Below are 22,624 nucleotides of genomic sequence, written 5' to 3'. Positions count from 1 at the left end.
GGAAAACTTTTCAGTATGCTTAAAACAGCTGGGGTATGTGAATATATTTTTCAACAGTACGTTTATGGAATATAAGTACAGATCAAGTGTTTCCAAAGCAATTTTAGCACCTGAATTGAGGTGTAAGTGTAAAATACACACCATATTTTGAAGACTTGGCACACAAAAGAGAAAAGAAACCTTTAATTTTTATATGAATTGCATGTTGAAATGATAATATTTCGGACATACCGGACAAAATAAAGTACGTTGACGAAGCTATAACTTCACGTGTCCCCTTTTACATTTTTAGCACAATTGCTAGAATGTTTGAAACCACACATGTGACTTGCATTATATTTCTATCAGCCAGGCCTCACCTAGAGGATGCCAAAGGCTTATGGTTTGATGAATGAATTCCAAAGTCTGATAACCCATTTTTTCCAAAGTCAGAAATGGAAATCCACTGATAGACCCAAAGATGATTAGATTCTGGAAAACAGGTTCAAAAGTATAACAGGAAGATGTACAAATCAAAGAGAAAATTGTGTGTAAATGTGTGTATGTGTGTGTGTGTGTGTGTGTGTGTGTGTGTGTATAGGGGTAGAAGTATGCACTGAGAATTCAAGATGTTCTGCTGTCACAGGCAAAGCCAAAGGGTAAACTATTTACAGACCTACTTAAGTATCTGAATAGAGTTTCTTAAAGCCAAGTGAACCAAAGCTTTTTGGCACTCCTTATGCAATGCACATAATCCTACCAAAAAGACTCTCATGTCCATTAACATAACTTTCTCCTTTCTGAAAAATTCAGTGTAAACACTGATGTATGTCCTCATTCTCTGTTCTTCTTTACTGTGCTTTGTCCCCAGAGGCCCCACTGTAATATCAAGAGCCCCCCAGGTCTCTACGTAACAGTAGCTATAGATTCTGAATATCTATAGTTGTTGGGGTGACACACACTGTCTTCAAGCCTAGGGGTTAAGAGACTGAGCTCTAGGGTCAGGGTTTCAATCCTGCCTCTGTCATTTACTGACCCTGTGACGTTCAACAAATTATGTAACTTTTCTATATCTCAATGTCCTCCCTTTTGAATGGCAGTGATGATAATAGTGTTTATCTCCTGGAGGTGCTGTGATTAAATGACATAGTACCTACAAAATTCTTTCAACAGCATCTGGAAAAGAGTAGGCACTCAATACATAAAAGCTATTACTTTTATAATTAAGCAATGCTTTTGACATAACTTGTATCATAACAATCATAACAGCAAGCATGTATATATGCCTTTAAAGAGGCAAGAAGGTGTGTAATCCGCTCAGTTTATAACAGTGCTTTGAACACAGACAACTTCTCAGCGGCCCTGCTGTTAACGTCATGGCTCCCTCAGAGTCCCCGGTTCAGAAGCAGAGACTATAGCTTCCGGTTTCCCAGCTTCCTTTGGGAGGATCATTCTTCTCTTAGACGTTTAAAGTACGTATTCTGCAGTTGCCTATGTGAGCTATGTTTTCAGACCTCGATGCAACCTTCTTATGATCCCTTGAAGGTTGGTAATTCGGAACAAAGTGATACTCTCCTTCATCTAATAACGTTTGGGCCTAGCTGGAATGAAGTCTGCTCCAGAGTTTTCTTCCCCTCTCAGCTAGCCAGGCATTAGTGATCATAGGAAAATGACATAAAGCCAGTTAGAGTAACGTCTGCTTTCTATTCAAGGTATGTAGTGCCTGGGCTGTGATAACCATTGACCAGTGTAAAAAAAAAATCAGTCACAGCTGAGGATCCCCCAGTTTCCTGAGTCGCCTTCTCCTTGGGTGTTGGCCTCTTGAAACTGTTTCCTAAACTACGGCTAATGAAACAAAGGATTTATAGAACCAACTGCCCTGATTCAAGCACCAGCCCTGCCAGACCCCAGCCACCTTTGCACCTCCAGCGCAGCTCAGACTTTGCTCCGCAATGTTGACCCACCGCCGTGTTCTGTTATTCACTCTGACGCTGCGGCCAACCCCGCCTGGCTAGTCATGTTTTTTGGTACCAAGGGGTGCCAAGCCATTTTATTACATGGACAAATGCCCACTGACATTAGGTAAAGACCTTCTAGAGCCATTTCCCCTCAAGACTTAAAATGTTTTTGAACTTGAGTTTTCTGAGATAAAAAGTTCAAACTGAAACTCGGTAAACGTCCATACTCATCAGTGGCCAGATATGAACCTAGGAAAAAATGATAAATAGTATATGAAACGGTAAAGCACCAGTATTTTGTGTATTTTAAACCAGGGGTGGGCAAACTATGCCCTTGGGCCAAATCCAGTACACTACCTGTTTTTGTAAGGCCTCTAAGCTAAGAAAAGCTTTTACATTTTAGAAGGGTTACGTTTTAAATGGTTATAGAAGTACCAACATAATACCCTTATTTTGCCTTTTACAGAAAAATTTGTTGACTCTGGCCTTAAACTATAAAAAGTTTGCTTTTTTGTCGTCCTAAGTCAATTGGTTTGCTTTTTGTCATAGACTTTATTTTTTCAGATTAGAATTAGCGGTATTATGTGTAATAAATTTTATTCTTCAAAAGTTCGGGGCGACAAAAAATATAGTTAATTTGAAGGAACTGGATAATACATAATCTGAAAAATCTGTAGTATGAAAAACTCTGACTTACAGAAAAAAACAGCTTTGAGTATGAACCCTTCAACATCCTGGAAAAATAATATATTTTACATTATCATACTGTATAAAGCAATCTGGTACTAGTGCCCAAAGCGCTGGTATTTAAAGTTTTCTTATTAATTTCTCTGCATGCTTTATATACAGTGTACACACGTCTGTTTCACATTTCAGTACGTAGCATACTTGATTAGTTTTACTCTTTTAGTATTTTTGGCAATGGAAACAATAGCTTTAAAATGGTTTCTACAGAGGTGAATTGTCCCTGGCTTCATGATAATAGGTGTTTGAAAATTTCTAATGCAACAATGAAACAAGACCAAAGACCCAATAACAAACAGCTGAGTGGATCAATAACCCCTGTGTTTTCAGTCCATGCTTATTTAAAGCGGTGGATGGAAAAAAAGGCTCTTTATTTACATCTGGAACTTAATGAAGTGAAATTATCACAGCCGACAGGCGCTGGTGTTGTAATTCAGAGACAGGGCTTGGCTTAGAGGGATTTGCAGGCTGTTTTTATTCCAATTTTTAATTTTTTTTTTTTTTTTTTTTTTTTTTAGTGAAACTTAATCCCCTAATCAGTTCCAATTTACATATTTGCTGGTCTTTTTTTCCAGCTCGGTTCTTAAAGAAGTGGTGTTGGAGACATGAAGCAATTATTTGATTAAATAATTATTCATCCCAAAGTGCCTGCTCTATTCTGACCAAGGGGATCAGTGGCCAAAAAAACAGATAAACTTATAAGCATAGACCTGGGCACTTCTGTAACCGTTCAGAGCCGTTTCCTTTCACATGTGCACGCACAGGCGTGTGTACATATGTGGGTGTATGTGTGTTTTTAACTTGATCCACCCTGTGAAGCTCTGTTCACACTGGCTCTCCTTTCCAAGCTCAGGGGATTAATATTCTGCTAAATGAAGTGCTGCGAAATTTGAATTTTATTTTGGGGCTAAATGGAATACCAAATGTTGATGCTTTTAATCATGGTAGAATTGTGTTCCTTCATTGAATACCCTTATTCCCTGCACAAGTAAGCATGTCAGTGCAATTATCTTCCTGGTGCGAAATCACCGAACCCTTAGTTTATATTTTTTCCTTTAAATTTCATTTAAAATTGGGAATTTCCAAAAGATCAATAACTTTCTTTTTCGGTTAATTCTCTTCCTTATTTAGAGATCACAGCCATAACTGGGAAAACCATAAGTACAGAGTGAGAGGATGTGAAGAAAAGTATGCAATAAATATTAATTGATCATTTTTCACCAAGGTTTCCTGAAGAATCATCAGTTATCCTGAATCCCTGAGAATCTTCATGAATCTCAAATAGATCCATTTTAAAACAATCAGAAAAGTAAGAATGATCTTGGTGAAAAATTCTTTCCTAATTGGACCACAGGCTTCTATAATCAATATCTGAAAGAGTTCAGTTTAGTTACCAGGAAGTAGTATTATTCTAATCTAAAAATTAAACCTACATTTACAATCTAACTCTTGTCAGCTTGAAAAGTATTTATTGAGCATCTACTAAGTGCAAGCAGTATACTAAATTCTCTGGGAAACCAAACATGAAAAGTTATCAAATATGAACACTACCCTCAAAATATGTGTTCTATTAGAAGACGGCATATACAGAAACCTAAAGAAATCTGATAACATTAGATCTCATTTTTTCACCAGTTTTCATTGGAAGTCACTGAACATTTTTTTTCCTTTTAACAATAGAATGACAAGATAAAATTATCTTTTATGTGATAATTCTTTATAGAATATGTTGATATACCGAACAGGAAGAGATTGAAAATGGCTAGACCAGTCAGTAGCATGCTGTAATAGTTTAAGCAAGAGAACAAAACCTGAAAAAAACAACAAAAGCAGTGGAAACAAGAAGAAAATAATGGAATCAATGTGTCCTACATCAAAACCTTTTTTTTAAAAATAGCAGGAGATAAATAAACGATGTCAGGGCTTGATTTAGAGAAAATTATTATTATTATTATTATTATTATTTTAACATCTTTATTGGAGTATAATTGCTTTACAATGGTGTGTTAGTTTCTGCTTTATAGCAGAGTGAATCAGTTATACATATATATATGTTCCCATATCTCTTCCCTCTTGCGTCTCCCTCCCTCCCATACTCCCTATCCCACCCCTCTAGGTGGTCACAAACCACCTAGTTGACCTCCCTGTGCTATGAGGCTGCTTCCCACTAGCTATCTATTTTATGTGTGGTAGTGTATATACCCACGCCACCCTCTCACTTTGTCACAGCTTACCCTTCCCAGGGTATATGCCCAGGGGTGGGATTGCTGGGTCGTATGGTAGTTCTATTTTACTTTTTTAAGGAACCTCCATGCTGTTTATGGTTTCCTTTGCTGTGCAAAAGCTTTTAAGTTTCATTAGGTCCCATTTGTTTATTTTTGTTTTTATTTCCATTTCTCTAGGAGGTGGGTCAAAAAGGATCTTGCTGTGTGATTTATGTCATAGTGTGTTCTGCTTATGTTTTCCTCTAAGAGTTTGACAGTGTCTGGCCTTACATTTAGGTCTTTAATCCATTTTGAGTTTATTTTCGTGTATGGTGTTAGGGAGTGTTCTAATTTCATACTTTTACATGTACCTGTCCAGTTTTCCCAGCACCACTTATTGAAGAGGCTGTCTTTTCTCCACTGTGTATTTCTGCATCCTTTATCAAAGATAAGGTGACCATATGTGTGTGGGTTTATCTCTGGGCTTTCTATCCTGTTCCATTGATCTATATTTCTGTTTTTGTGCCAGTACCATACTGTCTTGATTACTGTAGCTCTGTAGTACAGTCTGAAGTCAGGGAGCCTGATTCCTCCAGCTCCGTTTTTCTTTCTCAAGATGGCTTTGGCTATTTGGGGTCTTTTGTGCTTCATACAAATTGTGACATTTTTTGTTCTAGTTCTGTGAAAAATGCCAGTGGTAGTTTGATAGGGATTGCACTGAATAGATTGCTTTTGCTATTTGGGGTCTTTTGTGTTTCCATACAAATTGTGAAATTTTTTTTTCTAGTTCTGTAAAAAATGCTAGTGGTAGTTTGATAGGGATTGCATTGAATCTGTAGATTGCTTTGGGTAGTAGAGTCATTTTCACAATGTTGATTCTTCCAATCCAAGAACATGGTATATTTCTCCACCTATTTGTATCATCTTTAATTTCTTTCATCAGTGTCTTATAGTTTTCTGCATACAAGTTTTTTGTCTCCTTAGGTAGGTTTATTCCTAGATATTTTATTCTTTTTGTTGCCGTGGTAAATGGGAGTGTTTTCTTAATTTCACTCTCAGATTTTTCATCATTAGTGTATAAGAATGCCAGAGATTTCTGTGCATTAATTTTGTATCCTGCTACTTTACCAAATTCATTGATTAGCTCTAGTAGTTTTCTGGTAGCATCTTTAGGATTCTCTATGTATAGTATCATGTCATTTGCAAACAGTGACAGCTTTACTTCTTCTTTTCCGATTTGGATTCCTTTTATTTCTTTTTCTTCTCTGATAGAGAAAATTATTGATGAGAAATTCTTATGGAAGAACTCTTGAGCTCAGCTTGTCTTCATGATTCCCCTACTGGCCTTCAAGAAAGCAACAGACGGGAGTTAGGCGGGATTTTACTTTCCCTTGTTCATCCACATTAGAAAAGGGAACAGGGCGTGGTGGCAAAGAGTATAGGTTTTGGAATCAGACCAACCTCAGTTTCAACCCAGTGCAGTTTTTTCTCAGTTGTGTGCCTTTGGCCAATTTGTTTTACCTTCCTCACCCTCAAGTTTCTTATTTAAAAGAAAAAGGAAACGGGTTCGTGCCCCGGTCCGGGAACATCCCACATGTCGCGGAACGGCTGGGCCCGTGAGCCATGGCCGCTGAGCCTGCGCGTCCGGAGCCTGTGCTCCGCAACGGGAGAGGCCACAACAGTGAGAGGCCCGCGTACCGCAAAAAAAAACCAAAACAAAACAGCTTGACACAATGTTCAGAATATAGTTGGTACTCAAAGTAATTGATTGTGATTATCATTTTAGTTGCTTAGGCTGAGGGTAATCAAACAGTGATCCTTAAATACCATATCGCATAAAGATATCTGAAGATATTTTTTATGTTTTGACTTGCAAGAAAACTAAGTCAGAAGGGTTAATATTTGAAACAGGTTTTCCTACAAATTTCTGTAAGAAACTTTCAAACATTTGATATGAATTATACACTATTTTCTAAATTGTTTTCCCTGGATGCTAATTCAATTAAAACCAAAAAGTATTTCTTGATCATTTGCTGTATGCCCAGAAGCACGGCAGGCACCATGGGAGATATAAAAATATTTTTATAAGCTCTCTTTGTGGTTAAGAATATTAAAGTTTAGTTAGAAAGATAAAAATTACACCCATGAAACAAGGAAGAAATGTTAAAGTAGAATATAAGCAAACAGTTGGAGTATTGCTTCAAACTAGGGTTGTTAAGGGAATTCAGAACAGGGGAGCATTGGAGCAGTCCTGGCTAATCAGAGAAGTCTTTAGTTTGCGAAGCTGAAACTGATTTCTGAAGGAAGGATGAACTGGTTCTTGAAGTAAGGATGGATCTGGGCTTACTGGGGAGAGAGAGAAAGCAATTCCTAACCTGGAGAAAATGCTGAGCAAAGGAATGAGGGCAGTGGGCAGAGAGTGTAAAGGCATACTTGATTCCGGAAGAAGAGAGATGTTGGAACACAGTGAGAAAATAGGTTGGATAAGCCAAGTGAAAATGATCAACGTCTTCAAGACCAGGTTTAGAAGTCTAGACTTTACCCATGGATTAGGAATGGCAACAAACTTTGAAGCAGGTAAAAAGATTATTTTTTTTAAGTTTCTGAGGGCAGGAAATTCAAAAGTGGACAAAGTAATTATAGCAATGAGAGAGCTAACCATGAAAAGGGGCAAATTGGCAGAAAATGAACAACTGCCAGTATATTACATATAGACGTGGACAAGGGTCTAGGAGGCTGTGTGGAGGCCGTTCATACAGGGAAGATAACACCAGGGAAACAGCGGGTAGTGAGAACAGAAGGTGAGAAAAAGCACTTTTCGGTGGACTCGTAGTATTTTTCTCCTTCAAATGTAAATTTATCTGTAGGGCTCTCAAACACCTTTATTATCTGGCTTCACCCTCTACAGGCAATCGTGTTTATGTTAGCCCATAACATACACCCTCCTCTAAAATCGGACCCATTTCAAATTTCTGCAAGCAAACCATGGCTTTTCCTGTTCTTCTATCTTGAGGTCCTTATTTCTGTCCTTCTTGGACAATTTCTACATTGACAGTTAGGGCTGTCAAATAAAATACAAGATGCTCAGTTAAGCTTGAATTTCAGATAAACAATGAATAATTTTAGTACAAGTATGTCCTAATATTGCATGAGTCATACTAATAAAAGTATTTGCTTTTTATCTGAAATTCAAATGTAGCTGGGCATCCTACGTCGCTGAATCTGTCAGCCCTACTGATAGCATCTATCTTACTCTCTAACTCTCAGTTACATATTGTCATAGGTCTTTCCAAATCATTTAGATTTTAACTTCCCAAAGGACAAGGCTTTACCCTTATCATTCCTTTAAAGCAGAAATGCTGAAACCATGCAGGACCCTGTGGGGCTCTCCCAAGTACAAAGGCCTTTCTGTGTCCTTTTCTTGTTTGTAGGAAAAAGGTTTCAGCTTCCTAGACCTTCCCTGAGTTCCAAAGGGCATTTGAGTTAGTAATTGGAGGAGTGAGGGAATGCAGAAAGAAATAATAGTGCAATGATGGACCAGGCCCTGGTTCCTCCTTGGGGGGTGTGCATAGCAATTTACTCTGAGCTCTTCTGCAGGAACTAAGGGCTCCACCCAGGTGGAGGATGGTGACTTCAGGCTGAGCATAAGCCATGGACCCCAGACTCGTTGGAACCAGAAGATTCCTAGAACACCACCCTGTTACCTCACCACCAACCAATCAGAGGAGGGTTACATACCCTGCAGCCCTCCCACCACCAGCCCCCCAATTTTGCCTGTGAAAACTTCTTCCCTGAAACCCATTGAGGATTTCGGGCTTTCTGAGCATTCGCTGTTCTGGACTCCTTGTCTGGCACCTTACGGTAAACGCTGCACTTTCCTTCACCGCAACCCAGTGTCGGTAGATTGGGTGGAGTGAGTGGACCCAAGTTTGGGTTCAGTAACACAGCCAGGGAAAAAAGAAGGTCAGCTAGTGGTTATTACAGGATAGCCAAAGCCTGAAGTGGTCTGATTTAAGATAATGACTCTGCAAAGCGGGGCACTGGAGAAGGGTATTGTAAGAGCAGGGGCACATCCTACATCTTTCCAGAAGAACTGAGTTACTAGTTAGATCTGCAGGTACAAGAAAGCATAATTAGGCTGTGTGTTCTTTTTTTCCTAGCATTTTTATTCAACAAATACTTTCTGAATACACAAAACCAAGATTATAGAGATCATGGCAGAATGCAATGCTCTGGGTATGAAGTTGAGTGTGACCATCTGCCTGCCTTCAGAAGCTTAAAATACACAGCAATCGACATGCTTACTCAAGTCAAGGCATCTGTTGTTGCCTATAGGAGTAGCACCAACGAAGTCTGAACGCAGCGATTCTCCACCAGGGGCAATTTTGCTCCCCTGCCCCAGGATACTTGGCAATAGCTGGAGGCATTTTTGATCGTCACAGCTAAGGGAGTGCCACTGAATCTAGTGGGCAGAGGGCAAGGATGCCAAATCTTAAAATGCACAGGACTGATAGGTAGGGAGCCCAGATGAACAAAGAATCATGTGACTCAAAATGTCAATAATGCCACAGTTGAGAAACTGAGGTCTCAAAGGATGCAGTTAAAAGAAGCAACACATCTGCCTGTCATGATCCATACATGATGGATCCATACATGATGATCCATCATGATCCATACATGAATACAGTGGAGCAGAGAGTGAGCACGGCATGAGCAAAGGCAGCAAAGGTCAACATCCGAGGAAGGAACAGTACAAACCCTTGATTATCTGGAGGTCACTGCTTGTGTTGCCCGTAGATCAGTGGATGGGCAATAAGGCAGAGCTCACCTTGGGTCGCAACTGTGATGAGCACTGAATGTGAAGCTATGAAACTCCAGAGTTTTAAGCATCGCAACTAAGAATGATGTTGGAGAATTTGGAGAGCAGGACCACTATGTGGCAAAGATAAGTTCATTAGGAAATTTCATTTTATACTGGGGAAAGCTTGAAAAAGTTGCGAGGATATGTACTTTAATGGGGCCAGGCTTCCAAAACAACACAAAACAAAAAATGGTAGTTGGGTAAACTTGGCTAAGATTCTAACTGGAAAAGGTTACTTTCCTTGACTCCTCATCCTCCCCGGAACTGCACCTCTGGCCCCCATGAGGTAACCTTTAATTTTTCTTTCTCTTTTTCTTTTTCTGTGTGTGTGTGTGTGTGTGGTGTGTGTGTGTGTGTGTGTGGTGTGTGTGTGTGTGTCTGTGTGTGTGTGTCTGTGTGTCTGTGTGTGTGTGGTGTGTGTCTGTGTGTGTCTGTGCGTGTGTGGTGTATGTGTCTGTGTCTGTGTGTGTGTGGTGTGTGTCTCTGTGTGTGTGTGTGTGGTGTGTGTGTGTGTGTCTCTGTGTGTGTGTGTGTGTGTGTGTGTGTGTGTAACATCACAGCCTTGTTAGCTGCCAGTTTTAATCCTTCCTCTTGATCCTGTGGTAAAGTCACAAGAGTCCCATTTTCATCCTGGGCAAATCTACTGAATTTTACATGCTGAACCAGACCCAGAAAATGGGATACAAGAACGAACTGGATAAGCTGAGAACCTATCTTAAATTCTGTGGTTCAGAGTTTGGAACCGAACCCAAATATTTTGGTATTGGGGCTTATTTCTCCTTGGCAAACACGGCCTTCTGTTTTAAAGGAGTGGGGGGAGGGGAGGCTTTAAAAAGCTTATTAAAAAGTCTCGAAATGCTTCTTCAACATCAAATAGCTCCTAGAAAAATATTTTGATGAGTTAAGTGTAAATGAATCAGAAACATATGGATTACATTTCCTTTAGATTACACATGGGTTTCAGAATTAAGGGGGAAAGTGCTCAGGGCAAAATGCATTTTGGATTTTATTGAACCCAAAATATTTGAGAAATAACTCAAGATACACGAAGAACCCAAAATCCTGCCAGGCTTCCCAATCCCTTGTGTAAAGCAAATTAGATTTTAAAATTCTTTTTGCTTTAGTGATCTATGGTGTTACATGAAATGTGGATGAAAAACTCCTTTTCTATATATGGTTTTTATCCTGGATATTTTCACTTACAACTTTGGCAAAAATGGAGATTTCAAGTACATGGTAGAGGGCTTCCCTGGTGGCGCAGTAGTTAAGAATCCGCCTGCCGATGCAGGGGACATGGGTTCGAGTCCTGGTCCGGGAAGATCCCACATGCCACGGAGCAACTAAGCCCGTGCTCCTCAACAAGAGAAGCCACCGCAGTGAGAAGCCCGCGCACGGCAAGGAAGAGTAGCCCCCGCTCGTCACAACTAGAGAAAGCCCGCATGCAGCAACAAAGACCCAATGCAGCCAATAAATAAATAAATAAATAAATTTTTTTAAACCTGATTAGAAAAAAAAAGTATACGGTAAATTGGCTGAGTTGGCTAGATGTCTCAGACTCTGCCAGGCCAGGTGACAAGAACACTTGACTTGTCTCATACACAGTCAGAGTGAGGGAATTAATCAAAGAGCTTCAGACCATTTTACAGTAAACGGTAACAGACAGTATTTACAATTTGCCATTTGGCAATTGGTTTTCCACTTATTTATTGGACATTAATAAAACCTGTATTATTTCTCATTTCCCTTAAACTTTAAAAAAGCCTGTTTCTAGAGTCTATATAGTGACCCATGTCCATTTATTAACTCAGTGTTTCACTTATTCCAGTGGCAAGGCCAAAGTGTGGATGGAGAAGGGCCTTAGGTCCCTACTATTTCCAATTGCCAAAGCCACATTCTATGTAAAACCAGCATACTTGCCAAGCAAAAGGCTTCAAGACGACGCCCCCCAGGCATATTTCCATATTTCCAGTTTGCTAAGCCCCTCCTACCCCGAAATTTTTTTTTAATTTATTTATTAATTTATTTATTTTTGGCTGCGTTGGGTCTTCGTTGCTGCGCGCGGGCTTTCTCTAGTTGCGGCGAGCGGGGGCTACTCTTCGTTGCCGTGCGCGGGCTTCTCATTGCGGTGGCTTCTCTTGTTGTGGAGCACGGGCTCTAGGCGCGTGGGCTTCAGTAGCTGTGGCTCGCGGGTCCTAGAGCAAGGGCTTCAGTAGTTGTGGCTCGCAGGCTCAGTAGTTGTGGCTCACGGGCTCTAGAGCACAGGCTCAGTAGTTGTGGCGCACGGACTTAGTTGCTCCGTGGCATGTGGGATCTTCCCGGACCAGGGCTCGAACCCCTGTCCTCTGGCATTGGCAGGTGGCTTCTCAACCACTGCGCCACGAGGGAAGCCCCTACCCCAAATTTTGATAACCATCATACTTAGTCTCTATGCCCTCATTGAACAGCTTATTTCTTAGCACCCACTGTAATGGTGGACACAGTGGAGGGGTATGAGGGACACAAAATCAAATAAAGCAGAGCCACACATTTTCAAGGAGATTCACATGTACGCACAATTCTCTGGGACAAGGGAACCAAAAATAGGTAGCCTTCAAAAGTACACTATGCCAAAGAAGGGGATGCCAAAAAGGAAATAGCTTCCCCAAATTATTACTAATAATAGCAGTTGTTTAAATCTAATCTATGTGATTCTGTTCAGAGCATTTTATAGTGAAGCAAGCTGCCTATTTCGTGTGTCTAATGTATTTGCCTCCATTTTTCCTCTGACAAACTCTCACTTGCAACTCAAGACCCAACTCAGTGTCATCTCGACTGGGAGATTTTCCATTTTCACCATGGTTGAGTGAAATATTCCTCTGAATTCACATCACGCATTGGACTTGTACTTATTTACATCATTTTTAGCATTGTGTTTTAATTAATTAATCTGTATCTCACAGTGTCCGACTAACCATTGACTTTTTTGAGGAAAAGGGCTACATCCTAGTCTTAAGTTTATTCCCAGGAGACAGCATATTGTCTGGAACACACTAAGCACTTATATGTTATTGAATGCATGGACTGCTGGATACATGATGCTATTAATTAAGAAGGGAAATGAAGAAAGACAAAAGTACACCACAGTCCCAATCTCAGTTACATTACCACAAGTGACTTTAAGAATCTCTTGCTAAATGTACTCGTTATATTCTACGTAGAACAAATGACTCTTATCAACTAAATTTGATTACTAGTGACATGGACAGCACAAGTCAGGAGAACGATCTGAAGTTAATGTGTGGATTCATTCAGAGAAAGGCATACATACACACAGTCAATCATTTACCCAGCCTTTCCTCCATGCTGGACCATAATTTCTTGAAGACCTTCCTTACTATCTGTAGTTCAGGAACCCTGCCTGGGTAGAACACTAAATAGTTCTAAATGTGGTGTACTAAAAATCCAAAATATATCCCAAATGCAAAAGGCTGATTTTATCAGATGAGAAACGTACCCCACGTTTCCTAGTTCAGTGAAAATGCCCACCTAGTAAATTCTTTACATTTTCAAATGACCTTTTTCAATGGCTATTCACACCGTTTAAATTCTCTTAGATTTTTACAACGTGTCTTGGATTACAGACAATATTATATATGACATTGGTGGCCATGGTTGTCTGTTAGTGGACGGGGCATTATACGAGGAGACTTCCCTTCTCAGGGAAGAAATCTTTTAGATGTCTATGTATCTGGAATAAAACAGAAGAGTCTCTAAAACCACGAGATCCTCCTACTTAGAGATTATTAAACTGAAATATATAACCCATATTCCATGGAACCATCGGCCCCTCAATTACACGCGTAAAGAAAATGGAACAGGACTCAACGTCTAGTCTCATTCTTCAAGTTTCTCAAGTCTTTGGTCTTTCCTGATTGTATGTAAAGCCTCCATGAATTTATTAGACAGGAGGCCAGGTAATTATGTCGGCTTCTAAGTCCTACGGTAAGTCACGTCTGCATCTCCCTGAACGCACACAAAATTGAGTGCCACTGCCGCACTTCTCGAAACAAATAAAAGATTTGTGAACTAGTCACCAAGCATCCGATGCAATTAAACTGCATTTGTTTCTTTTTTGGTCTCCCTACACAATCGAGGCCTTGTAAGAGGTAGGCACTCCTCAGATCAGACTGTGTTTTCTTTAGAGGAAAGGGTGCCAATAATCCTCCTACCCTACGTAACCAAAGTCTCAACTAGCAGGAGGCGGACAGTTACAACATGCGCACGAGAGCGCGCGCGCGCACACACACACGCAAACACACACACACACACACACACACACACACACATTCCTCCTCCTCCTCCTCCTCCACCACTACTAATACCATAATGTGCACATAAAGAAAAAGCACAAACCCATAACGACAAAAATATTAATGTGGGGAATAGGGATAAAACTTGCTAGAAATGAAGTTTTGCTGCCGCAGTCTCAATCAGTTGCAGCATGACTTAAGATAAAACAAACACAAGTGGTTTGAAAGCGGAGAAAAGAAAACAGGAACTGTTTTGAAAAAAATGGATTCTTGATTTTTTACTTTTTGAGACAAGTAAAAATAGAGCTCACCTTGCGGTACCCAGTTCTCAACAGCTTTTAATTGCTAACTTCAAGCTGTCACACTTTGAACGTTTTTTTTTTAAAGAAAAAGTCTTTAAAATCTGGTTAATTAGAACCGACTACCATTAACTCTTTGATTGATTCAGCATCCTGTTGTGCTGGTTCGTGCTCGGAGGTACCCCACTGGTTTCTCTGAGCTGCTCCCCTCACTGGCGTGGGTACTGGGTATGAACTTGAAGCCACACAGCAGTCCTTGTTATAAAAACCATTTCTCAGGGAAAAACCAAATAATGTATTCATGTGATCTAAGCAAATCGAAGTAGCTGCAAAGACTTACACCCTAACTCAGTATCAGACAATCCCTTTAACTTCTCCCTGATTCTGTGTCTTTGTCTGCATTTTACAATAGGGCTCGGGGGAAGAAATTAAATTCCTCGCACACGTCCATTGATACCATCATCTATTGAGCACGGGGTGTCACACACTTCAATAAACATTTTCCATACCTTATCATATAATCCTATAAAGCAGGCAATGTCATCCATATATTAAGGATGATAAACCTGAGAATTAGCAAGCTTTAATCAACTGGCATCTAGTAAGAATCTGAGTTTTAATTTAAGCCCAGTTTTGTCTAATTCCAAAACCCAGCTTTCCCATTATCCTGCACTACTTTTGTCTGCCAAGTTCTTTATGGTCTGACTTGTCAGAGTTGCAGCTCTTGCCCCATTATTTTATAAGAAGAGAAAAAAAGGGTGGGGGAATGAACCCTTAACTAAATAACTAATGGAAATTATCAAATCTCCCGCCTCTCCCAAAAAACTGCTATCTCTGGAAGTACAGCAACTTTTTTCACCTTGTGCTAATTGGCTAAAATGTATATTAGGGCTTGAAAGAACTACAGAATTTCTTAGGGTGTTCTTCTGAATACTTATTTGTATGTTGAAATAATCATTTTGTGGAATGATAAATAAGCGATGCAGTCATCAAAAACAATGTCATTGATGTGTATTGGGAGCTCGGTCTCACATTTCTTCCCGTCTTGCAAGCGGCGGCAGTGACTGCCCTTTGTTCTGAACTATCTTCTCAGGGATGTTTGCACCAAGAACAACCTTGGGATACAGAGATCATGTCTTCCTCCGGAACAATGTGCAGTCATGGATATTTTCCAGTGTAACAAAGATAACGTCTCCCTCTGCAGCCAAAGGCAGGCGTGCTTACTGCCCATTATAAAAGATTCAGATTTCTTAAGCTCAGAGCTCTTCGCCTGTGATATAACCCACTGTGTGTGTGTGTGTGTGTGTGTGTGTGTGTGTGGCGGGGGGGTTACGTGACCCTCTTTGTGTAGACTTGTGGGAACTGGAGCTAAGGGAACCAGTGCAAACGTGCTAGCCCTACTGCTACTGTTACTGCTGTGAGTAATGAAGTACCCTGCATCTCTGACCCAGGAGCCTCAGTTTTCTACCAGCACCCACGGGACTGTGGCAGGCTAACTTACGAGTCTACAAGTCTGGTAAAATCTCTGATCTTCACAGTTCTCACCACAATATAAATGAGCCCTACTATCAGTGAGTGGTTCACTGAAATTAGCTTTGCTAGCCTTAAATATTCGTGGTAGAGACAAAAGTTTGGTTTTACTCTTAATAGTCTCATAGTCTTACATTATTAGCAGACTACTAGAAACTATAAATAATTAAGTCCCTGGTACAAGTGGACTGAAATTTTCACCTTCAAACATTGTCCTTCATATCAAGTATTTTAATAGGAATAATATTCTTAATGAATCTTGGCAGTAGCTTTTTAAGTAGTTTGTGGTTTCTAAGCACGATAGTTCTTTCATTCATTTAATAACCTAGATATATACTGTCCTTTAAAGTACTGGTTTCCTAAATGAGCCCCATGTAATTGGGAGTCGTGTGTTTATACTTGAGTGGAGTTCCTAGAAAATAAGATATATCCTCTGCATGGGATTTTCATTCATAAAATTGCTTTATATTACCTGTTTTGCTTTCATGTGGTACCATTAGACTACTATTTTTTTTTTTTTTGCGGTACGCGGGCCTCTCACTGTTGCGGCCTCTCCCGTTGCGACGCGCAGGCTCCGGACGCGCAGGCTCAGCGGCCACGGCTCACGGGCCCAGCCGCTCCGCGGCATGTGGGATCTTCCCGGACCGGGGCTCGAACCCGTGTCCGCTGCATCGGCAGGCGGATTCTCAACCACCGCGCCACCAGGGAAGCCCTCAACATGCATTTTTTGATAAAAATGAAAACTGAGGTCCCGTCCCATTCCATATTGATTCAGAATTCCTGGGAGAGTTACCAGGTTAAAAATAAATTAAATTAAATTAAAAACTCCAAGTGATTCTGATGCAGTAGTCTTGCAAAACATATAGACTTGGCTTAAAATACATTAGAATTTGATTCAGCAGACTTCAGCCTCAAGACCTTTAACTTTAAGCAAGATATTAAAGCCTTAATTTCTTCAGTATCCTCATTTAGAAAGTGACCATGTTAAACTATGATTTACAAAAGTTTTTTTAAATTTTATATTCGATAAATATAAATATTTCACATTAAAGGTCATCACTCTCTCGTAACAGGAGAGACTGAGGGAATCAGAAGTGGCTTTGACTTGTGTTATTCATGTCCACTCATTATCCTCCTCCATTACATCTAGTTTTCAAAATATAATATTGAGAACCTATCTTCTGTAGGACAAAGAACCCAGGAAGTATGTAAGGCTGAGGAATCTGAGGTAAGCATACATCATCTTTATGGTCATTTATATGTTATCTCATTATTTTCTAAATAATAATACAATATCCATGCACCCCAATATTAACAGCAGTACTATTTACAACAGCCAAGACATGGAAGCAACTAAGTGTCCATCAGCAGATGAATGGATAGAGAAGATGTGCATGGTGAAATACTACTCAGGCATAAAAAAGAACGAAATCATGCCATTTGCATCCACATGGATGGACCTAGAGATGATCATATTAAGTGAAGTCAGTCAGACAGAGAAAGACAAATATCATGTGATATCACTTATATGCGGAATCTAAAAGAAATGATACAAATGAACGTATTTACAAAGCAGAAACAGACTCACAGACGTAGAAAACAAACTTATGGTTACCAAAGGGGAAAGGGAGGGGAGGAATAAATTAGCAGCTTGGGATTAACATGTACACACTAATATATATGAAATAAACAACAAGGAACTACTATATAACAGGGAATCATATTCAATATCTTGTAATAACCTATAATGGAAAAGAATCTGAAAAAAACCCCATATATATATAAAACTGAATTGCTTTGCTATACACCAGAAACTAACACAATATTGTAAATCAACTATACTTCAATAAAAAATAATTAATTAATTAACAAATACCTCTGTCCAGTAGACACACCATTTCTATCTATCTAATTATAATATATGTTATAGACTGAATGTCTGTGTCTCTCCAAAATTCCTATGTTAAATTCTAAAGCTCAATGTGATGGTACTTGCCAGGGGGTGGGGGGTGGGGGCGGTGTTGGGAGGTGATTAGGTTATAAAGGGGTGGAGCCCCCATGAGTGGGATTAGTGCTGTTATTAAAAAGACCCCAGAGCGTTCTCTTGCCCCCTTCTGCCACACAGTGAGAAGTCAGCCATCTGCAACCTGGAAGAGGACCCTCAGCAGAACTTGATCATATACACACCCAGATCTCAGATATCCAGCCTCCAGGACTGTGACAGAGACATTTCTGTCGTTTATAAGCCACCCAGTCTATGGTGTCATTACAGCAGCTTGAACTGACTTAGGACAGGGGTCATGGTTGCTATGTATTAAAATAAACATATTACCTAATTGATACAAAGACCTTACGGTCAGGGCTATCTATTTGTTACCTACTGGTATAAGCTTGGTGCCTGTGAACCAAAGTGTTGCCATATTATAACACTGCCAAGCAATCAGTAACAGTTTTCAGTAGAATGAGATTTTCTTGCCGTACAAGCTAATGATTTTCTACCATAAATTACCAAATATACATGCAATTAAAACAATTATTTTTTTAAAACAATCCCTGGGTAGCCAATCTTGAATTTCATGCGAATGGCTTTTGAAAAGAATTTTTGACATGAAAACTGTTGCTCGTGAACAAAGGCAAAATCTAGGGTGCAAATGTCCCTCTAGGGAATCACCTCCTAATTCTGACCACTTGTAGTTTCCATGGTATTCATCTTAACCTGCCCGGGGACACATGAGAGGTGGGAGGAGTATCACGACATGATTTCCTTTGAGGCGATGGGTAGGATCCCTCATTCCTCAATAATATAAACTGTTATTGGTGGAAATTTTTGTGGGAAGGGAGAGAAGAAAGAAAGGAATTTGAAAAAGAAAGGGCAAAGAACGGGATCAGAAAAGAATTATGGGAGAAAACAGAAAAAAAGACCAAAGCAGAGGAGAGATGAAATGAGATTTCACACTTCATGTTGCCAGTTTTTCCTGGTTTTTCTTTTTTTTTTTTTCTTTTCCCATGTCAGTTTCAGAAACAGTAATTCTGCCAGCTGCAGAATGAGCCCTGTCATGACTCAGAAACAATGACTTCCCCTAGCTTGGAAAGATAGTTAAAATGCCCTCCTCCTTGGTTAAGGCAGATGAAGATACTCTTGTGCTCTGTGTCTTGGGTCTGATGTACTAGGTGTGAAGAGAACCCAAAGTACAATTGAGTTACACTGAGTTCCATCCTGAGTTACTTTTCGTGGTGATCCTTCTTCCATAGTTCTTATTTTATTTCTCCATTGGAGAAACCTACCAGTTTCAACCTACCAGAATACAACACCAGTTGTATTCAACTGGTGTCTTTAAACCATCATATATTTCCCGCAAGGTCTTGCCAAAAGAGACATGTGCCCTACTTTTGCTAATACCCTATGATCCTAAAACTTTGGGTGTTTCAAAACTCCTGTTATCATACCTCATCCTACCTCAGCCTCTACTGTGAACTGGATCCTTTTTGTCCTTTGGGAGTACTAAAATTACAGTTACAGCTGGAGTGAGTTTCCTACTCACCTCTAGTAATCAGTGACAAAGGTATCAGAATTTCAAGTATATCAGAATCCTCCTAGATCTCCATAGGCAGAGTATGTCAATGATATTTGTCTCACAGTGAAAACAGTGAGATAATGTATATAAATGCACTTTAACAAAACAGTGGGCTAGATCTACTATAGCAATAATTTTAAATAAAGACAGACATAAAAATAATAACAAGATCTAGTTACTCATTCATTCTATTGTCTATTATCTACAATTACTATGTTAAATTCTACAAAAATAACAGTTAATTAAACAAAGCAGGTGCCAGACCTCATGGAACCCAAAAGGAAGATGTAGTAGTAGAAGTGATTCAGACACAGAGCTGGATTATCTTTATGAGCAGAGAATAAAACAGATGAAATAAACTAAGAAATAATCCTAAAATATAGGTCCCAGAACAATCTTTTAATTCTACCTAAGAACACAGGCAGATAATTAATGAGGTTATTCTTGATTAAAAAAAAAGCTAATGTGCCTTCTCAAAGTGAAAGAATTCTGTGCAGAAAGTCCATGAATAGCACAGATCCAAAAGAAAATTAAACTTACAAATGTGCTAGGAGTATTCTGTAAAGAAATAACTGTTTAAACATGCAATCCCATAATTAGCCTGGATCTCTCATTCAAGCGCTGCAGGTCAAAACCACCAGCTTTTCCAAGTCAATGGGGAAAAACCTCCCATTTCTCTCTTGTGTATTTGGATGTGTGTAATTAGACTTCTCCTATGCCAACAAAAACCCATGAAGGCTTTCTCTATACAAGTTTAGATTGTTCCAGCTCCAAAAATGGATCAGGACGTGCTGGTACCCCATCAGCAACACCACTGGATGGGAAATACCACCATGCCATTTCAGCACAGAGGTTACTGCTTTCCACTAAGATAAACAGCAGGAATAAAAAAAGAAATTGAATCAATGGAGCAAAAGAGAATGCTAATGCTATTAGCCTAATGACTGCAGTAGATCTGATGTTGAATTTTGCCTGCTAACTTACACTGATTCCCTTGGTAGTAGATGTTTAAGCTGATCTTGTTCACAGATGAGCTATTGATGTGGTGAAATCTGAGGTCACTGACCACTGTATCAGTTAGCATTTGGTTAAACTACATATTACATAAAATCAAAATAACAATATTTTAAACAGGACAAGAGTCTATTTCTCTCTCAAACACATCCAAAAAAAAAAAAAAAAAAAAGAATCCTGTGGGTTAGCAATCTAGGGCAGTTCTAGTGACTCTGCAGTGTTATTAGAGACCCTAGAGAGCCTATCATTTTGTTCCATCCCGGTGGCAGATTGGAATTTCCAAGGATGATCATATCGTGTGCTCTCATTACCACATGTTCTCATGCAATGTGATCTTACCAATCTCCAGTCGGGAGAGAAGTCACCTCTCCCCTTGAACCTGAGCTGGCATGTGAGAATAGAATGGAGCAGAAAGGATGCTGTAAGACTTCCAAAGTTAGATCAGCAAAGACCGCGCAGCTTTGCCTGGTTTTCTTGGAACATCTGCTCCTGGAATCGAACTTCCAGGCTGTGAGAAGCCCAAGCACACAGGGTCATACGCAGGTGTTCTGGTTGACTGTGCCAGCTGAGAGCTGCCTTGAAATCCCCCTAGTGGACCAGACGTTTGGTTAAAGAACCCTCCAGTTCATACCAGTGCTGAGCCATTTCAGGCCTCAGACATCGTGAAGCCTCAGGGAGCTGAAACGAACTATTCCCACTGTGCTCTGTCTAAATTCCTAACCCCCGGAATCTTCAAGTGTTATAGACTAGCTGTCATTATCTTTGGAGAGGTTTATGAAACAGTAATAGACCACTGGGACACACATGCTCAGAATGCACCGAACCCTAAGATGTGTGCTGGGGATCCAGCCATTACATCCATATTCCAGATATCGAGAAGGAGGAGACAGAGAAGCAGGATACACTGATTCCATTTGAAGGAAAACACCTCTGCTGACATTGCATTAGGGAAACCTCATCATATGAACTTAACCTGCTTCAAGGCTGGGAAATATGGTCTTTAAGACAGACAACTACATTTCGAGTTAAGTACTCTATTCCTAGAGAGGTCTGTCTGCAAGAATGTGAGACGAATTGAAAGTCTCTGCAGAAAACATCTATTTTTTTTTTCTCAATTTGGTGTTAGGCACCCCACTTTTATAATCAGTCATTTCATCAGATAAGGTGTTATATCTCCCGAAAATTCCCACTCATGTACAAATGGAAAATAAGAAAGAGTAAGATCTAGGTGCAGATGTCTTTAGCAAATCACTGTTTCGCTTACAAAACAGCTCAGATGAGGAGACATAGTAGAGTTAAGAGAAACCAAGGACACTGCCTCAGAAGCAAGCAGAAAAGCAAAATACTGGTCTTAGGAAGTCCAACTGTGTCATGATCCTCCTGGGCTCACGGAGGATAAAGGGGGAATTATCATAAGCTAGATTTCCCCTAAAATTCATATTACCTTAGGATGACATAAGATGCAAACCTTTAATATTTTTATTCTCTAGACAAATCTGGTTAAGATATTGCCGCATAGATTGTTCTGCTGGTTTTAGGTGAGAATAATTTAATTCAATACAGATTGGTCCCTCTTATTTACCATCATATTTTTATCTCAGATGAACACCCATGTCTTCTTCTGAATGGAGCTCAAGGCTTATATTGGTGCAAAGATACTTTCGATAGCTAAAACCTCACTATTGCAGCCAAGATGCATTAATGATTGGTTGGATTTAACCTGGGGCGTAGATTTCACTCTGACTGCAGGCACCACAATTGAGTGAGGGCTTCCTCCAGAACCAGACCGAATATTGATTCACCGAAAGCAGAAAATGTTTTAAAGCCTAGTCAATTTCTTGTTTGAATGCTGGTATCTAGGGAATCTGGCAACATGTTCTAGGGATTTTAGGTGATTGACTGCGGCCTCAGTGTGGCCCTTTAAAGAAGACACTTAATAAGCAACGATGTGGTACGGTCTTGGGGCAAAACTGTTACTCCATTCTATAGCAACAGGCCCCTGAAGCGCCTCAGGAATATTTATTGTCATAATCATAATAACAAGAATGATAGTAATAATAAGTAATACTTAATAATGACAACATATTTCAGCACAAATTCACATTAGGTACTCTTGAAGAAGTCTGCAAGTAGTTCCTCATTTAGTTTTCACCACACCACTATAAAAGAGG

This window comes from Physeter macrocephalus, chromosome 14 (assembly GCF_002837175.3).
Source record: "Physeter macrocephalus isolate SW-GA chromosome 14, ASM283717v5, whole genome shotgun sequence".
In the NCBI taxonomy this organism is placed as follows: Eukaryota; Metazoa; Chordata; class Mammalia; order Artiodactyla; family Physeteridae; genus Physeter; species Physeter macrocephalus.
Note: the sequence above shows the minus strand (reverse complement) of the source record.